Genomic DNA, 16941 nt, shown 5'->3' on the forward strand with positions numbered 1-16941 from the left:
TTTGTTTATTAGCGTCATAATGTTATGAACTATTTTTGCGAGTTATAAGATAGGTTATTAGGCAGGTTTTAGACGATTATTAGCTTTCCCACTCCTTTTACCATAATTAGCATATTGAACGAATTGTTGATAATTTTATGTAACGGTTTGTAACTAATACGCTGACATCAGTTTTGCACATACTTAATTATGTGTTACGTATGTAAGTGTAACGGTGCACTTCCTATAAGACTAAAATACTCAAGAGTTGAAATACAAATTTGATGAAACGCTGGTAGAAATCCTAATTAATTGGTTCACAACATTTTGCAAATTAGCAGTTAATTAAAAGATCAACATGGCAGAAATCATTGCATAATTTGTCCCTGGGTAAATTAATGAGAAATAATTTCACTAACGCCGTTTCCCGAACCCAATTTAACTTTCTTTCAGACGGTTCGTAAATAATTATTTGTATTACACTTATATACCTACACTCTTAGCAACTTGGTAAAGAATTCCTAATAAGCGTCTTTACCGAGCTCTTGGTAATTACGCGTCCTACAAAAATTATACGCGATTATTACCGCATCAATACCAAACAGGTAACTAGCCTTCCACCGCAATATTTTAAGTGATCTTTATAATTTTGGTAATAAATCCCTACTAGCCGGTAATTATATCCTTCAAATTTAGATAACACTCTTTAGTAAAGAGTCTTTACCATAATTTTACTTAAGTGCAGTACAAATGTTTCCCGTTGTGGTGCTGATGAGATCTACATTTTGGTGTAGTTTATTACCGTAGAGGTAAGAATTTTAATACATTTGGTATGAATTATGAGACGCTACAAAGTGGCGCATTTTTTAGTTTTAGTTTCCGCTCAACTCAATTCAACATGGCGAAATTAATCGGTTTTTGCCCGACGTAAAAAACTGATAAAAACTTCTGGAAATTATATAGAATGTTTGGAAACATGTAAGTATCAAATTATCATATGTATGTAGGTGCCCTATCAAGATGGTGATCTAGCACCATCTTAATAGGAACGAGTAAATAACAATCTTAAGTTTATTTTTTCAGTGAAGCAAAAATTTGAGTTAGAAATCCGAACAGAGATTTTTCTGCCAGACGACCAGGGGGAGGAGATCGACGACGAAAGTTTCATCAATAATTTACGGTGAGTAATTTATTAAACTTAAATTATTCTTAGTCTGCAACATATCGTATATTTTTAGTTACACATCCTGATGAGTCGCCGAAGTCCAATAATGGTTTCAGAAGAACCCAAATTTCAAATGATGTTGATATTTTCACTCAGGTTACAATCAGTTAACGGTATTTTTAACTATTTAAAAAATAAATATATAAGATCAATTTTCAATTTTGAAGATTGTAAACGCTGCAGTCACTGAGAGCGTCAAAATTTTCCGTTTAGTTGCAGAGTGCAATGAGAAAAACTGCGTCGATAAAACGTCGTCGACAACTTTAGCTAATGAATTTGTAGCCAAGTTAATATAGGTGAAAGGGTGAGTCATTAAAGCCTTCTTAATATTTAATAATATATTTAATTTGATCAATTAAATTTCAAAGTTTCTGTTACAACCTCCTATCAGAAACACTTAGCAGCCGCAATAATCAGGCTACTACCTTCATAAAGATATTCTAAGTCAGTGGAGGGTCTGGTGAGTGAAAATTCATGGATTATTTAAATGTGCTCTTGTATTGAGAATTTCTAAAAATTGTGAATTTTTAATCTGCAGGACATTTTATTTGATGACGTCAACCCATGTGGACTGATCCAAAATCGTTGATTTATCGGAATTTGAAGGGGGAACAGAAGAATAAATATGTAAATATGTATGTATGTAACTCAATAGTTAACATTATACTTAAATTTTATAATTATGTAAGTATGTTTCAAAATGATTTTACAACAAATATAGTTGATTAAAAGATTATTGTAAAGAAAAACAAAAAATCTATTCTTTTCGGTGGAAATCTGCACAACATTTGGTAATAATGGGGTATACATAATAAAAAGCATTAATACCGGCATGAATAGGACACCGTGTACAAAATGGTATGGTTTATTACCAGGCGGTAGACATTCTACTACATATTGTAGTACATTTGTCATACATCGCGGTATTAATTTTATCCCGAAAAGTGTTCTTTATTACCACTTCGGGTTCAATCAATTTCTTTACCGGCTGGTGGTTATTATTACCGTTTCTGCAGAGTCATATACGTGTGCATTTTGGTAATGATTTGGTAATGATTTTATTTAGAGTGTAGTGACTTAGCGTAATTATCCCCCGAAAGAAGTACCTACACACATCAGGAATGTACCGGAATCAGTGGAACAGTTTCAAAAATATTCCCACAGAGAGACCAATCGTTCTTGAAATTTTAAATATTTTACACACATGTATGGCTACAGGCCCCGTTTTAGGTATAGGCGAGCTAGGCAACCGCCTGGGGCGCCAGATTTTTGAGGGGCGCCGGCAGGCGCCCCTACACACTAGATAGAAACGACTATGCGGAATTTTAAAATTTGTTGTGGAAAATAACATAAAAACTGACTTTCACTGAAATCTGTGCTACAAAATTTTATTTGTAAGTTATTCACAAATTTTAACTTGCGAAGCTTTCAATTTTAGGAATAAACTGCAATTTCGCCGTAAGGCTTTACAATGCAGCAGTGCGAGCTGGTTAGCTCCGATTTTCGCCGGACTAATTTAAAATTGTTCACAAAAATAAGCCAACATATGTATGCTTGAATGCTATTTTTTCCCATATGTAAGGAGTAATTTTTTAATAAATTTTCAGCCATAATCGGGATTTTTGAAAACTTTCATCGCATTTATCAAATTTTAACCCGATCAAGAAAAATATGCACAACGTTTGCTAAGAATAGCTGCTCGGATATTATAAAATCCATTTTTGTTAATCTTTTAAATCAAACAAAAATAGTGTTTTGCGCCTCTAAAGATTCAGGAAAACTTGTAGCATCAACTTGTAGTATCAACTCTTCAAAAAAAATAATTTGTATAATTTCAGCGAATTCTAAGCAAAATTGTATTGAATTTTTAAAATGGTAAAATTGTAACATTTATAGGATTAAAAACCCGGGTATTGGCTGTAATTTTATTTTGAAATTCTACTAAGGTTTGATTCATAATTGATGGCACTGTTTTTCGTGTACTCCAGCTTAAACAGAGATTGAAATTCTTATGAATTAATTGCTCCATATATGTAATAGCCAAACCGATGTATGTAGTGTTAGGGGTTTAGTTCAAAAAGGTTGCCAATTAAACTAGAACATGGTCAGACAAAAAGAAAAACAAGTCCAGGCAAAGAGCGTGGTGCACTTTCACAAAAACGCTGCCGAATTGGACAAGAAAATGCCGCAGTACCACCTCAAAAATGAGAATTTTCCAAATCTCTCATATTACCGTTATACACCAAACTGGTTCAATGAAATCAGCCGACTTCAAAAAAAGTATTCAAAACCATGTGTGGCAGACAACCTCCAAAGTCATCAAAGCAGTGCCAATGATTTTCAGGGAACGCCCTTTACGTTAGAGAACCTAGCAGCCAAACGGGTAAAGATATCTTAACCAAGTTTTCGCCGATTTAAAGCAAAATGGTAGGGGAATACAACATTTAAAAAACTAAGGCCTCAAGATAGATTAAAGAGGAAAAATTAAGAAGAAAAATGGGATGCAACTAAATTTGCAAAAAGTGTAATCCAACATACTTGCCAGTTGTGACGAAGCGTACATCACAATGACGCCACAAAAAGTTTGCACCCAGAAATTTTTTATTGCTACGAGTGTGACAGATGTCAAATATGAAGCTAAGGTATTTCCCAAAACAAAATTCAGAAAAATTGACACATTTAATTAGCATAGGACGAAATTGGAGCAATTTCAGAGCCCCTAAGAGCGGACTGGACCATGACCCCATCTCTCTATTTATCAGAACGTATCAAACACCGAATGGTCATCAGGAGACCCAGTCAGATTTTGGTCGGATGAAGCCACTTGCCATTGCGGTTGAATTGTAACCGACTACCTCAACGAGAAAAAAATTGGTTTTCTGGCTAAATTTGAACATGCCCATAATGTTCTCCAAACAAGTGGGATTGAAAGATTGTAGGCATGATGCGAAAGATTACATTCATGACGACCTAAGGGACGAAAATGCTGCTTTGAATTCGACGCGTAATGAGCCGAACCTGAAGATTGTGCGGAGAAAGTCAGGAAAAGCACAAATCAACAGGCCTGGAAAAACCTGTGAGAAATTTCTTCTAGATGGTCGACGTGGCCGAAGTGATTTTGGTCAATATTGTGCATCGCATTTGTAACAATTATTAACAAAGTTGTCAACATTTCAAGTTATCGTTTCGTAATGAACGCCTTTTCAAATCGTGCCATCAATTATGAATCAACCCTTACATTCGTAATCCCGCGGATTAAGCAAAACCAAAAAATAATGCCCGCTAATTTTCTGAGCATGAGCAACTTGAAATTAATCCCCTCAAACTCGGGGATAACCAGCTTACGTTTTTCCATGGTTGTATGTTTTAAATTTTGAATAAGCAAAGCCTCAAAAACTTAGAAATCTTAATGTGGCTTCTGTTTCTTAACAATATTCAATTATGTTTTCAGTAATTGAAGATATTTAATCAAACTTATCTAAAATATGCTGATTTATGCAAATTAAATTAGTGTAAAATGCAAGTTTGTGTACGATTATATACAGATACTTAGGTGTAGTACATAAAAGTGTTTTCGAGCGCCGATGGCGCAAGGGGCGCCATTGTCGTTTTGCATAGGGCGCCACATCGCCTAGAACGGGGCATAGATCGGATATTTTGCGTACTCCGGCCTCCGCGCACTCCGACCTCCGGCCGGCCATGCGTACTCCGGCCTCCGCGTACTCCGGCCTCCGGCTGGCCACGCGTACTCCGGCCTCCGCGTACTCCGGCCTCCGGCTGGCCACGCGTACTCCGGCCTCCGCGTACTCCGGCATCCAGAAAAAGTCGCGTACTCCGGCCTCCGGAGGCCGGAGTACGTACTCCAAGCCCGGAATTCTCCTATCTATGCGATCGGAAATTTTGCGTACTCCGGCCTCCGTACTCCGGCCTCCGGCCGGCCATGCGTACTCCGGCCTCCGGCTGGCCACGTGTACTCCGGCCTCCGCGTACTCCGGCCTCCGGCTGCCACGTGTACTCCGGCCTCCGCGTACTCCGGCCTCCAGAAAAAGCTGTGTACTCCAAGCCCGGAGTACTCCGATCTATGGAACGGGGCCTGTATGGCTATGTTTATTATCTAGTATATGTATCTGTATCATGACTTGATTCAATTAAACTAAAAAAATCTACGCCCCGTTCAGCATGTTAATCAATTTTGTTCCTAGAATTTTGCACGAAAACTTGTCCCTCTAAAGGTTTTTTCCTTTTCAATCAGATAATTTTCAATATTCCCATGAATATTCGAGAGATGCAAGGCCATTTCCGAAACCACGAGGAATAAGCTGACTTATGAAATGACCCTGATGTTCAGATAACGAAGTTATACACATTTATGAAATTTGGTTGCATACTAATGCCAGTTAATCCACACTAAAATGCATGCACATGCATCCCTGAAAAGAGACTGACTTTGATGTTTATTGGTTTTTCTTCAAAATCAATTAAATGAATCGAGGTTTGAACTTTGAACTAAATATGCAAACAAATCATTTTTAAAGTTTTATTTCAGGACTCAATGACAGCATTGACAATCAATAACAATATACTTCTCAATTGCACAATGCCAACTGTTATGTATATATGATTATACATAAATAAGTGGTACACAGTGAGAGGAGACAGAGGAGAATATTTATTAGTGGAGAGTTAAAGATGGAGTGATGTACAGATTCATAACTGATTACATATACATATCTACATAGGCATACATATACCTAACACTACCCTCTCACGAAAAAATTTTTCTCCTGAAAAATAGTCTGAAAGAGTGTGTAGGTTTGCAAACTAAAAATTTCAGTAGTCACAATTTGAAGTAGAAATTTAGATGGTTTGGGACATACATAGGAAAAATTCATGGAAAAATGAAATATGAAATGACTCCGGAAAACAAACATGAACAAAGATTTTGCATGAATAACATTGAACAATTTAATACACATATCGAATGACGCAGTAATTTTGCAGGGCTGGAACTTGAGAAGAAGGTATGGCTCGCAATCGGTGGTGGAATTGTGTCATCTTAGGCGTGGTGGTGGTTGACTCATATAAAACTTGCAGATTGGGACAAAACGATGAACAAAGAAAAATTCATTTTTATGGTCGTGGTATGTGGTCCATCGGGACATCGGAGATACATAAATACGCAGACTTGTGAGGGTTTTCTCTGGGTGACCCATAACCGGACAACTCGAAGACGCAAGGTTTTGTGTGGGTGACCCATAACCGTGACTCGTTAAAAAAGGGGAACTATGTACAATGTGGATTTCCATACTTGAACACGCAAATAAACCGTCGCAAACGCGCATACGGAAGTAGCTTCAGATTCACTCCACCCCTACGACAGCGGGGGAACACTTAATTTCAGTGTATTTCATCCATGTTTTTTAATTTCACTGAAAATCTCATTTTGCCCCAACAACACCCCCTGGCGCACAGGGGGTGTGGTACAACTCGGGAACACTTAATTTCACTCTATTTCAGCTATAGATTCAATTTTTGTAAAAATCTCATTTAGCCCCGACCACACCCCCTGACGCCCAGGGGGTGTGGCACATCAGGGATACACAAAATTTCACTCCAGTTCATCCATAGAATCAATTGCACTAAAAATCTCATTTTGCCCCGACCACATCCCCTGGCGCCAGGGGGTGTGGTCCGGTTGCACCCAAAAGTTGATAGGATCCTCCTCCTGGGGTCTTATGTATGATGGCGAAAACCGATTTCGATTATCTTTATCCGTTCTCCCGTTATCCTGCTGACAGACGGACAGACAGACAGACAGACAGACAAAGTCTTCACATAAAGTAGCTGAAGCTACTTAATAATATGTAGACGTTGCTCATTACAAACATTAATCTCAAGGCGTTATATTTCATTCTGAGCCTGGGAAAGTAGTGACAACACAGATCGAGCACAAAAGTTCAGCAGAATTTTGAGACAAAGTGAATCAGATTACATTTTTGCAACAACATTTGATAAAAAATTGGGACACTTTTCCAAACGAAATGAATAAAAATGACTGTTTTTTCATATAATATGCAGAAATTTTGACAAATTTTGAACGTATTTTGATGACAATTTTTCAGAATTTAAACGGAATTTTTTTACAATATTTTTACGATTTTTTTAACAATTTTGAAGGACAATTTTGCATATATTTTTTTGACGTGTTTAAAACAAATAACGGAATTTTAAATTTTGCATATTTGCTCGAATTATGAAATGTAAATTTTGGACTGGAGATTTGGAAATTTTAAGAATGGGGGAAGATTTTCAGGGTGGTTTAGAACCAATTTACAGACCTGATAGCATCTGGGAGGATAATCCAATTTACAGACCAGATGACGAAAATTCAAAAAAAAGTTTCACAGGAAAATCACACAGTTTACGCAAGGTTTTGAGAAGAGAGATTTGGGAAGTTTCCCTATCGGAAGCAAAATGACAAGCTCTAAGGGGCGGTGGTCAAGCTGCTTAGTCGTCGCAGTCGTAGCAAATTTGGTAGGTGATATGTCTTGCGAAGAATTTTGAAAATTTTAAAATCCATTTTGAGTGGGAGGAGCGAAAGAAAGTACTCGACGGTCCACCAATGTTATGTATATATGATTATACATAAATAACTAATTACATATACATATCTACATAGGCATACATATACCTAACACAACATTTTCACGAAGTTTTGTGCTTGTGCCAATGAATCCAGAACATTCCTTAGTTACCGTATAAGAATAAAGTAGGATTTCGTAATTCTACCTTGAATTTCAAAGGACGTGCGCATTAGAAAAATAAATCAATCTCGATATACGTCGACCCATATAGATATGCATATCTATACGAGTAACGAATATCCATGTACAAAGCCAGTATATAAAGCGCGGAATCAACCAAGACGGTACATTGTATGAAAACTTGCATTTCTTTCTAGTCAATATAAATTTCCGTATCGTTTCCGAGTTGTAAACTTTCCAAAATGGTGAAGCTTTTTCAACACTTCTTTTCAAGACTTCCTAATATCGATAAATCTTACGTACCCCTAATTACCTAAGTGGCAAAATGGTGCCTTTATTCTTGCTGTATCCCAATCCGACCTGGGTCAACCCAGGGCGAGTTCACTCTCATTCAAAACTTAGGCCAAAAAATAAATTTTTATTTGTCCTCCTCAGCATATCTATTTTACGTTTTTACCTTTGACTTTTGGCTTTATAAAAATTTCTTTGGACACTCTCACCCCGTTTGGAAAACTCTAGTCGTAACATGCTTCCTCATGGTTATCAACATCACGTACATATTTCACATTGAGTTCTACTTTCGGAAAAACGAGCTACAAAAATTGCTCGAAAATTCGTTCAGGATGGAGAAAAGATGCCTGGCAATGGGTAAAGAGAACTTATGCTTGTTTTCGGCATATTGAGTCCAACAACATATTCGAAAGGCATCAAAATCTGTATTTAGAGTGTGTGGGTTTGCGGATAATCCTACCCCCTCATCAACTCTACCTCGTCTGATCCAGCCCAAATGGTGGGGTGGATTAAACGAGGTGGAGTTGAAAGGGTGGAGACATTCGCAAATCGAGTGTATGAATTTACAGGTGCCAGAAATTACGTGAATCTGCCAATGCTGATATCTGTAAGTATGGGTGGATTATCCATCCCTGCCACAAGCATTTTCATGTTTGCCAGCGGTCTCTTTGTCCCATGCAGTCCCCCATCTGCCGGAAGCGTTTTGTACTATTCTTGCCCAAACGGCTGGATGGACCAAAGTTTGTCTTGGCCAGGTCGACTCGTTAACGGACTAATCCTTGCTCATGCATTTTACTTGCTTGCATCTCTCATCGTCATGGCAATCCCCGTTGTGATGGTGTATCCGTCACTCGTGTTGGAATTGTGGCTGGCTCAAATTGAAAGGTAATATTTTTTAATAATCGAATTATTACATTTGTCGAGATGAATTTCAATACGAATTAAAATTTTCAGGCAATCAAAATTGGACACAATATTCTGTAGAACAAGGTTGGAACAATACAGGGTTGCTCAGGTTATGAAAAACTTGTTAAATTACGTTAAGCGGAACCCAATTACAGGTTTGGCCCTCTCTTTCATAATTAATACGGAAATTGCGTCACTTTACGCAATTACCATGTGTCGGGATAAACTGCCGTTGCCTATCTTGCTAGTATTTGCGATGGCGTTGATGGATTTTTTTCTTGTGATACATGTCTTTCTGCGCTCATTAAGTAAACCATACGTGAGTTCGGTTCAATTTGTCAGTAGTTTTAATCGGTTGGGCGTAATGGATGACTGGAGCCGGAAATTTCTAAGGTCATGCCAACCATTAAAAGTGGCTATGGGAGATGGTAAATATTTTGATGGGTTAACGTCACTCGTAATTTGGCAGTTCTGCGTAGACTCTTTAATATCTATTATACTGTTGTAAGTGGCATTACATACTTGCCACTTTCAGATTTCGGTACCATTGTATATCGTCGGACTAATTCTACAACCACGTAAGTGCACAACAAAAACAAGTAAAATAACCTAACTGCAAGTCCAAAATAATATGAGTTAATTTTCATATTTAAGTTTATAGTACGATCTTGCATAAATAATTAACTGCATATTATTTTGGATTTGCAGTTAGGTTATTTTCCTTGTTTTTGGTGTGCACTTACGTGGTTTTAGAATTAGTCCGACGATATGTGATAGTATCCCATGTGCAGATAGTGATCCTCTTTTTTGCTCAACCTTAACCTTGAGTAAATGTTACTTATTTTTATATAGAGTGCACAATTAAAACTGTGACGAATTATGCCTTCCCGACCCTAATTACGACACTTTTCTGCGTATCCAACGCACTTCCGGGTTCTTACTGCTTTTAGTATTAATTATTATGATGGTGAAATATTTGTGGATGGTTTGTGAAGGTAGAAACTGAACGGCAGAGTTTCTGTGCGGATAGCGAGACTTCACAGAAGTGTGTATGAATGGAGTTTCTGTGCGGATGGCGAGATTGCACAGAAGTGTGTATTTGACAACTCCCGAGATGTCTTAAAATGAGTTCGACGCAACGACACACTTTTACAATTACTAAACTCCTTATTTATTCCCACTCAAACCCCCAATTAACGTGACGAAGTGCTTTGGAGGAGACAAGATCTGACGAGCCCTGCTTTGACTACTGAGAATAATGACTTGATAAGTTTGACCAGAACTACTACTAGAAATCTTGCCTCAGCTGAGAAAAGTAAACAAACCTGCCCTTTTCTGATATAATTTCCAAAAGGACGAGAAAAACCCCCCCACTCTAATATACTACCTATCTGTATTGAGGGTGGACAACCAACCAACAACACACAACCAAGATCGGACAGCCAAATCTTGTACTGCTACGACTTACGTTACTACTGGATGACTCCTTCTGCTGCTGCTGCTGACCGCTGCTTCACCTTGGCAACCTCGACCTGGACGCAACGCACTACTCTCGCAGCGAATTTCCAACTCCTGACTACTCTGGTGAAACCCCCGAGCCTAACTAATTACGACTTAGCACGTAAATTTACAAGCTATCCTACTAATTAGGTATACGACATTTTTCCTAGTACTTGCTACTACTAAATACTCGCTAATTATGCATAAAAATCTTCTAAAAGTTAATTTAAATGCCCGCACCGAGGCTGCAAAGACTGCCAACTTAATAACTCTCAGCAGACTTTCTCACAGGATGTAAATATATAAAAATACTCTCGAATGACTTTCTCTCACTATTAACTGGACATACATACGTATATCACACTCCCCCTCCTCCAAAGCACCGCATATTATGACATTCACATATTGTTAACATTGAGCTGAATAGAATACATTGATATATTGAATCGATACAATAACAAATAATTCGAATATGATGATTGCAAAATTTTTTTGAGAAACTTGAAGAAAACTTTGTGATTTTCGCAGCAGATTCTCTCTCCAACTGCGCTTTTCGCTTTGCGGAGTCACGTTGCTTTTGCTGGATGTCTCGAGCCCAACGTTCTGCAATACCACGCTGGTAATTGAGGTTCGGTTGATCTGGATGGGTGGGAGATGGGGGAACTGGAATCGTCATCTTTTTCATTGCGGGGTGGAGGTGAAGTGGTGGTGGGGGTGGCGGCGGAAGTGGCGGAGGAAATACTGCCCGGTATTTTTCCTGTTCTGTCCATAATTGGATCCTTTTTCGCTCCAATGTCTCGGCCTCCTGGTTCAACTCGACCCAACGCTCCTCGAAAGTCTTTGTTTTCTGCAGTGGCAGCGGTGGTGGTGGTTCTAAATTTGGACACCCGGCTTCCTTCCAAACTTTCGCTACCAGGTCCAATTTCGGGTGACGCTGAAAACCTGGTTTGTTCCGCTGCCCCTGGAACATACGCAGTAGAGACCGGTACGTCTTGGCGTCGGGGAGATCCTCGCACGGTATCTTCGAAAGACTCATCTGCAATAAATTTTTTTAATAAACTACTATTAAATTTACATCTCATCTCCCCATTATCATTATTTTTTAAAACAAATGTTGACAGTCCTATTTTCTCAATAATTTCAAATGGACCATCATATTTTGGAGCAAGTGCAGCAATGAACCCTTTCGATGCGTCAGACAAATGATGACATTTTAGTAAAACCTGATCACCCACATTAAATGACGAATCTGCCCTAGCTTTGTTATACCATCCCATATAATTTGCTTGATTCAAGACCATATTAGATTTAGCTAAACTATGAATCAATGCAATTCTCCTTGCAAAGTCCTCTCCCACTAATCTTGTACTGCTACGACTTACGTTACTACTGGATGACTCCTTCTGCTGCTGCTGCTGACCGCTGCTTCACCTTGGCAACCTCGACCTGGACGCAACGCACTACTCTCGCAGCGAATTTCCAACTCCTGACTACTCTGGTGAAACCCCCGAGCCTAACTAATTACGACTTAGCACGTAAATTTACAAGCTATCCTACTAATTAGGTATACGACATTTTTCCTAGTACTTGCTACTACTAAATACTCGCTAATTATGCATAAAAATCTTCTAAAAGTTAATTTAAATGCCCGCACCGAGGCTGCAAAGACTGCCAACTTAATAACTCTCAGCAGACTTTCTCACAGGATGTAAATATATAAAAATACTCTCGAATGACTTTCTCTCACTATTAACTGGACATACATACATATATCACAAAACAAAAAGGAATCAGAGGTCGATGCAGATAAATTTTTTGGCTGCGTTGAATAGGAAAGGTATAGGAAATCAGCTTTATCGAATGTTACCGTTCTTACCATTTTTGCGATCTACAGCTTATCGGAAGGACGACATGGATTATTAAAATGGTTTCTGAAACTCTTAGACTTTTCTAAGTAATCGTGCCCATCCCAGTTTTAAATATATATATCTCGCTAAAAAATTTCCCACCCCATTTGAAATTCGATTCGGATTCGGATCGTAATCGATTACCGATTCGATTCGGATTTATGTTTTTCCATAATTGCAAATTATTAGGTCGCATATACGTATGTACATATGTATGCATATGTACTATACATATATGTACAGTGCTCCTTCAAAAAATTGCACACTTTGTTGCTAATTATTATTATTTATCCAAAATTTAGTTTGCGTCCCAAATATTCCGGAACATTTCTAAGTTAAATTGTACGAACACGGTTGGATTTCGTAATTATACCATCAATTTCAAACTACCTACGACACCTAAAACCTGAACCTCAAATGCATACCTATACTAACCCATAATATCTAAAACACCAATAGACTTGGATATACATACATAAGTACGTATGTAACCCACATACATGTGTATATAAAGCTCGAAATAAACCAAGCAGGACACATTGTACGAAAAATTGCATTTCTACATTGTACATGTATCTCCGGTTAAGAGAACAAGTAGAGAACAAGGTCGAATTTCGTAAATAAGTATGCCACCAATTTCAAGGTATGTAACTTCGAATGTTTTAAAACACATTAGACATAGATTGCGCCTACCCATGTATGTACATACTTACACTTATATAAAGCACGGCATAAACCAAATACAACTCATTGCATGAAAAACCGGATTACGATTTAGTAATTTCTATTTCGTGCAAAAAAAGTTATAAATTTTCCAAGATGGTACACCAGTTTGTCCACTTCAAACTTCCCGAGGTCCATAAATCATATTTACCAACAATGGTCACATTAGCCAAGTGGTCCCTTAATTCCTGTTGTATTCCAATTCGACTGGGATCAATTAAGGGCGAGTTCAACCTCCTGCAAAACCTGCGCCAGAAAATAATTTATTACTTGTCCTTCTCAGCATACCTACTTTACGTTTTAACCTTTGATTTTTGGTTTTATAAAAATTTCTTTGGACAATCTCACCCCGTTTGGGAAAATCTAGTCGTAATATGCTTCTTCATGGGTATCAACATTCCGTGCATAATTCAAATTGAGTTCTACGTTCGGAAAAATGAGCTTAAAAATTTGCTCGAAAATTCGCTTAGGATGGAGAAACGATGTATTGCTATGGGTATCGGAAACTTGTGCTGGTTACATACTTACAGTATGTAACTTATTTAATGCTACGATTTTTAATTTCAAATTCAACTTCAATTTTCCCAAGAACAGGTTGATATTTCAAAATTGTTTTCATACCAATTCTTCACCATATATTGGACTACATTGAGGCCAATTTTCAGAGGGATGGAGATAAAACTGTAGAATACACAAATATTTTAATGTCAAAATATTGCGAATGGCACGTTACATAATTAATGCTACGATACACATCCGGTACAAATTTGCAGTCTTTCCTAAATACAGAGCAGAATTTCGAACGGATAAACAATTCTGTAGTATTTCTGCTACAAATGAAAATAATCTGCCGAGTTAAAATAAATAAATAACAAAGGACACCGTTCTCAATATCAAAGTATTGGGAAAGTGACCTCCCTCCATTAATAACGCCTAACTTTAAGGAAACTTTGGATACAATTTAAAATACACGCAGGATCTGTTCCAAGGCTCACCGGAGAAACGGAAACTACAGGACCTGTAGCGAATTGTAACCGTCAGGGTCGTAAACCCGGTAAAACACCACACCCGCACGCGACGATTGTAAAAACAGTGACAATGATGCTTGTCTGTCCGCACCAGAAATTGTGAAAGATGTTCAAAGTGACCGTTTTACTGCTGTAGAACTATGAATGATTAGACACAGGCTGATATTCGCAGGAATATCTGGGGAAATTCCAAATTCCACACAATACACCTTAGCGAATAATCACAAGAAACGCTGTGCGTGGGCAATGTAAAGAGAAGATGATCCCATGGCTACCGGAAACAATTTTTGTTCTCAGATTAGACCCTAATTAAACTTTTTAGCTCAGATGGAACGATAAGAGTGCGGAAGGAGCCCAAATAAGTCTTAAGAAATTGATTTCTGAGACAAGCTATTAAACATAGCAGAGATAAGGAAATCAGGGCTATTTGTACCGCCAAATCCTGATGTGAAACTTTCGAAATCTTGCAGGGAGATAAAGTTTTGGGGCAGTTTATGTTGCCTCAGTGTAGTAACATTGACGTGCGTCGCTGTTATCATGACCAAAGAGGTTTACCTTGATTTGTTAGAAATAAATATTGGCCAATTCTCAACAAAGACAGACTTTGCTCAGAGATTTATTTTCAGAAACGTCGCATATTAGACAAATATTACAAAAATCATCTCAAAATGCATCAAGGACAATGATACAAAGGTTTTGGACTGAATTTCAAATTTCTTGACCTCAACTCGATCGATCATAACCCAAAAATTCTGCAGCGTCTGGTGACAACATTAAAACTGACAAGCACGGCTCCCCGGCACACCCGTCATCACAGAAAAGTTAACAAACATCGACCGTAGCGTAACCGAAGGGTTTGTGGATTAGATTACCAAACGATTTCAATCAGTTATTGGGGTCTGACGAAATATTGAACCGCTAATACCCCCGTAGCATTAATTATGTAACGTTCAATTCGCAATATTTTGATATTAAAATATTTGCCGATTTCACAGTTTTATCTCCATTACTTTGAAAATTTGCATCAATGTAGTCCAATATATGGTGAATAATTGGTATGAAAACAATTTTGAAATATCAGCCTGTTCTCGTAAAATTTAAGTTGAATTTGAAATTAAAAATCGTAGCATTAAATAAGTTACATACTGTATGTATGTAACTTATTGCACATATGTTTTTGAATTTTTGTGCTGCCACCTCATTTGCATAGCTCGCAATAAATTGGTCCATGGTGGACCATTTGTATATTTTCATGTATTCGCGACAGACCAAGAGTTTGTTCAGCACGTATCGCCAAAATGGGCATAGTGAGATTTATGCAAGTGAGGTGACTCGTACAACAAGACAATTTTTAAAAATTTACTTAATTGAGGCACAATTAAAACTTTTATTTTTTACAATTGCCTTGGTAGGCAAGACATTAAGGATGATTTCCAAATAAATCCAACGAAAACTTTGCGGGTTTTCGTTGGATTTTATAGTTTTTGGTATCAAAATTTGCATAATTGAACGGCACACCATAAAATCAATTAATATTCGACTATTCACTTGGTAAAAGCGGGTCAAATAATGATTTTAAACTTTAAAATCGATATTTGGGACCGAAATAAAAAACTTTTGTTTATGGGGAAAGCTGAAAAACAACTGCTCCTTAATATCGTCTGCAACTTTTGCTTTCACACTTTTGGTCTACGATGAGCAGTTTAGGCACTGGCCTTGTCGACATTTTAGAAGGGTATGTACGAATGCATACTTAGGCTTCGCCCGGTAACCTTTGACCCTATTTTTTGGTGGTCGCTAGGTTACTCATTTGCCTCACCTAAGAAAAAAGATTGATACTGATATTTATGAATGAATGCATGCATGCATGCATGAATTTACAGGTTCTAGAAACTATGTGAATCTGCCCCTCCTTATTTGCATAAATATGGGAACCATCTCCCTCCCTGGCGCATCGCTTTCCATGTTTGCTAGCGGTTTTTTTGTCCCATGTGGCCCTCCATCTATCGGAAGCGTTTTGTTCTATTCTTGCCCGAACGGTTGGATGGATCAAAGTTGGCCATGGCCAGGTCGACTTGTTAACGGACTAATGCTTGCTCATGCGTTTTACCTGCTTGTCTCTCCCCTCGTGATGGCGATCGCCGTCGTGATGGTGTATCCGTCAATCGTAATGGAGTTGTGGATAAATCAAATGGACAGGTATTCTGTAAATACACGACTTATTGCGTTTTTCGAGGAGAAATTTCAGTTTGGATTCAAATTTGCAGGCAGTCAAAATTGGACACGTTCTTCTCTAATAGAACAAAATTGGAACAATACAGGGTTGCTCAGGTTATGAAAAACGTGCTAAATTACGTTAAGCGGAATCTAATCACTGGTTTGGTGCTCTCTTTTGTAATTGATACCGAAATTGCGTCACTTTACGCAATTATCATGTGCCGGGATAAATTGCCGTTGGCTGTCTTGCTTCTGTTTACGATGTCGTTGATAGATTGTTTTTTTGCCATGCATATCACTCTGCGCGCATTGAGTAAGCCATACCTGAGTTCGGTGGAGTTTGTCAGTAATTTCAACCGGTTGGGGGGAAGGGATGATTGGAGGAGGAAATTTTTGAAATC

The 16941-nt window shown here is 38.0% G+C and overlaps 1 long non-coding RNA gene across 3 annotated transcripts; it reads left to right on the forward strand.

Moving 5' to 3' along the window:
• The first annotated feature begins 470 nt into the window (after positions 1 to 470).
• LOC110857943 lies at positions 471 to 1962 on the forward strand. Of its 3 annotated transcripts, XR_004836653.1 has the most exons (8): positions 471 to 584; positions 676 to 788; positions 850 to 957; positions 1063 to 1159; positions 1218 to 1300; positions 1372 to 1508; positions 1596 to 1664; positions 1743 to 1962. It is a non-coding gene; the product is annotated as an uncharacterized LOC110857943 (long non-coding RNA). The 3 variants fall into 3 exon arrangements; XR_004836654.1 differs by having other exon boundaries at positions 473 to 788; positions 1218 to 1317; positions 1418 to 1508; XR_002548722.2 differs by having other exon boundaries at positions 473 to 788; positions 1743 to 1960.
• Positions 1963 to 16941: the final 14979 nt, after the last annotated feature.

This window comes from Folsomia candida, unplaced genomic scaffold (assembly GCF_002217175.1).
Source record: "Folsomia candida strain VU population unplaced genomic scaffold, ASM221717v1 Fcan01_Sc019, whole genome shotgun sequence".
Classification (NCBI taxonomy): Eukaryota; Metazoa; Arthropoda; class Collembola; order Entomobryomorpha; family Isotomidae; genus Folsomia; species Folsomia candida.